General features: G+C 34.9%; 1 pseudogene; it reads left to right on the top strand.

Annotated features, from left to right (window-relative positions):
* Positions 1 to 2,558: 2,558 nt before the first annotated feature.
* LOC114085836 (lys-63-specific deubiquitinase BRCC36 pseudogene) lies at positions 2,559 to 3,287 on the top strand (annotated as a pseudogene).
* The last annotated feature ends 246 nt before the right edge of the window (positions 3,288 to 3,533 follow it).

Below are 3,533 nucleotides of genomic sequence, written 5' to 3'. Positions count from 1 at the left end.
TAGAAACAGAGGGAACATGGAAAAGCAGAGGCAAGAAAATTTTTGATAGTTTCCATAGTTTGTTGGCATTTAACTTTAGAGTGGGCAGATTTGAGACTGGAGACATTATCAGATGCCATTTAGTATCTTGTATGCCATGCTTAGTTTTTTTGTTTTTTTCCCTAATGGCTGGAGAAAAAGAGGTGACTACCAAGGATTAAGGGCCAATAAATTATTTGTCTTTAAAGAACTCTACTGGAAAGATGGAGCATAGAAACCAAGTAAATAGACATAATGACCAATCAAAGGTAACTATATCTAAAGGTGTATTTAGTGAAGAAAGAGAGAAAAAATAATAATAAATGTTTTTTCTTTTTTTTTTGTGGTACTGGAGATTTAATCCATAGATACTTTACCACTGAGCTACATTTCAAGCTCTTTCTGTTTTTTGATACAGGGTATTACTAAATATCTTTAGGACTCACTAAGTTGCTGAGGCTGTCCTTGAACTTGCAGTCCTCCTGTTTCAGCCTCCTAAGTCTCAGGGATTACAGATGTGGGTTACTGCATCCAGCATAACCATATTTTTTAGATAAATTTGATAGAGTTTAGATGTGGATTAGGAGTAGAGAATGAATGAGTGAGGGAAAATGGGAACCAAATTATTTTTATCATGTTTCTTTCTTAGAAATGCGAATGAAAAATGGTTGCAGGAAATAACATAGAGAACTTGGGAAAAAATAAAAGTTTGTAGGTAGAGGAGATGGTTTGTGTAACCCACATTGATATTTGTGAGTTATTATTTATCTGAAGTCTCTGCAAATTATGTTCGCTGTTAGAACCTATGAAGTGACCAAAAACATATTTAAAGAATTCTGGCCCTCCTCTCTGTAAAACTGTAGAAAATTATAAATCATTCTATCTTTTCTAAAGGCTTATGCTACTATTTCAAGAGTCCAGAATCCCTGTGCTCCTGGCTCATTTGAAGTTACTTTTTTCATGCAAAGGAGAAAATTGATATTCAAGTAAGATAACTTAAGTGTTAGACTTCCATTATCCATCATAACTCAAATTAGTGTAAATTCTATCATTTTATTAAATTGAATTATCAAAATGCTTACCTGACTGGCTCGGTCCTCTGCAGAAATTCCTTCAGATATGCCTTCATTGCATTATTTTTAACATTATGCCCTTGTCTTTTATTAAGGTTAGATTCAATAAATGGACACATGAAGAATGATCCAGCATTGCAGAGAAGTTGCTATTGAAGGCATTTTTCTTTATCCTGGTCTTTGTCACTCATATGAGTACCAAGGGAACATATTACTTTTAGAATTTTGTATTTGAAAACTTTGATTCTATTAAAAATCAGGTTATATATTTTGGTCAGGGCATAGAAAAAAACCAACTCAATTTGGTTTTGCCTCTATTCTCAGAGTTAGACTTTGGGACCAAATATACTAATTATGCTTAGATTAGTTTAACTTTAGCAAAAATGCCAAACCTATTGTTTTAGTCAGTTTTGGTGTTACTGTGAACAATATACCTAACAAGAACAATGTAGAGGAGGAAAAACATGATTTTCATTACGTGATTTATTATTTATTTATTTATTTATTTATTTACTCGTTTATTTATTTTCAATTTTTGCAATGATTGGGATCAAACCCAGGGTGTCACAGATGCTAGATAAGGCACTTTACCACTGAGCTAAACTATGACATCCCAGCCTTGCAGCCTTGTGTGTGGTTTTTTTTTTTTTTTTTTGTGTGTGTGTGTGTGTGTGTGTGAAAATTTCAAATATTGATTTGATGATTTTCCTGCTGAGTATGTCAATTTTTACTAAGCAATGCCTTCATATATTTCTTCTGTGCCATTATTTCAACCCACCACATTTTGTGTGTTAAAATATCTTAATTCAAATTGAAATTTTACTCTTATTAGCTTTTATTCAATTAAAAACTTAATGTGTGAAATTTGAGTCATTGCTATTTTTCTAATGATTTTGTTATTTGTACTGTCTTAATTAATAGATTATGTTGTTACCAATAAATAAACTTTATTTAGTTATTTTGCTAGCAAAATTTAGTAGTGACCCTTAGTTTTAAAGTAGAGCAAGATGGGTAAAAACCATTTAACCTTAAAACAACTAAAATTGTTTGTGACTTCACAGTATCAAGATGAGTGCAAATACATAAAATTTTCCATAATTTAAACAAATAGGAATATGTGGTTATTTTGCTGTTTACAGGGAAGCTAACTTGGCGAGCCTTTGGAAGGTAATTTGGTTGTATCTATTTTTATTTAGAATAAAAATAAACAACATGATCTATCAATTTGATTTCTAGGAGTCTTTCTGTGGATATAACACAGAAGTAGGTAAAAACATACATACAATATTGTCCTTAGTAGCCCATATAGTACAAGTACAGAAACAACTTTAGTGTCTATCAAGCTAAAAAAAAAATGAATAAATTGGGTACTCCCAATTTAGTGCCAGGGACGGAGAAGCTGTGTCCAGTTCCCGGGTAGAGAGGCCACAGTGGGCACCAGGCAGAGGTGAACAGGGTCAGATCAAGATGGCGGTGCAGGCAGTTCATCTCAAGTCTAATGCTTTCTTAGTTTGTCTCAACCACAGTCTGAGCACAGAAAAGGAGGAGGTAATGGGGCTGTGAATAGGAGAACTGAATGCTGACACAGGGAGTGACTCAAAACTTGCATATACCAGAACTGAAATGCCAGAGTTGCTGAAAAGGTTGGCACCTTCAGAATTCTGCATATTCATCCTGTCATCATCTTGCCATGTTAAGAGGATGGACTGAATAGAAATTTCTCCAGAGCAGCTATCTGTAGCATCAACAGAGGCAGAGAGGTTGGCTGAATTAACAAGTCTCCAGGAGAGTTGTGCACTGGTATCAATCCCATCCTTATATAACTGTTTGGCCTTCACATGGTGATGTTGGCACCTAAGCCAGGAACAAGATCATGGACCAAGGTTTTGTAGGACTTATTTTTTCCTGTTTCATAGAGGATAAAAACACAAAGACTGGTCGGGTACTTTACACTTGCTTCCAATCCATACAGGCCCCAAAGCCATCAGAGTATGAGAGCATTGAAATTCCAATCTATATTGTACCTCATGTCACCATGGGAACAGTATGCCTTGAGTCAGTGGTGGAACTGCCCAAGATCCTATGAATAGAGGAGCAGGAAGCATATAGAAGGATTCACAGCCTTACATATATCTGGATTCAGTAACCACAATCCATAAGAAAGGGGTGGAAGAGAGGGAGAAGGTTGTCAACTGATACAACAAAACTGATTTTGTTTGTTGAAATTCTTATTTTACCTTGCAATGTTACATTGCTCTGACGTGTTGGAATTCATGTGTCCTCTTCGCCAGGGCAGTAACTAATCCTTGCTTAATGCTTAGCAAATACCACTTTGATATGATATTTTAACGACTGACACTGTATAATACCTAAGTGCAAGGCATTATTCAAAACACTTTGAATCTACTGATTAAGAATCTTTGCAACCCTTTAAGAAAGGTG

This window comes from Marmota flaviventris, chromosome 3 (assembly GCF_047511675.1).
Source record: "Marmota flaviventris isolate mMarFla1 chromosome 3, mMarFla1.hap1, whole genome shotgun sequence".
NCBI classification, from domain to species: Eukaryota; Metazoa; Chordata; class Mammalia; order Rodentia; family Sciuridae; genus Marmota; species Marmota flaviventris.
This window is presented reverse-complemented; position numbering and strand designations above follow the sequence as displayed.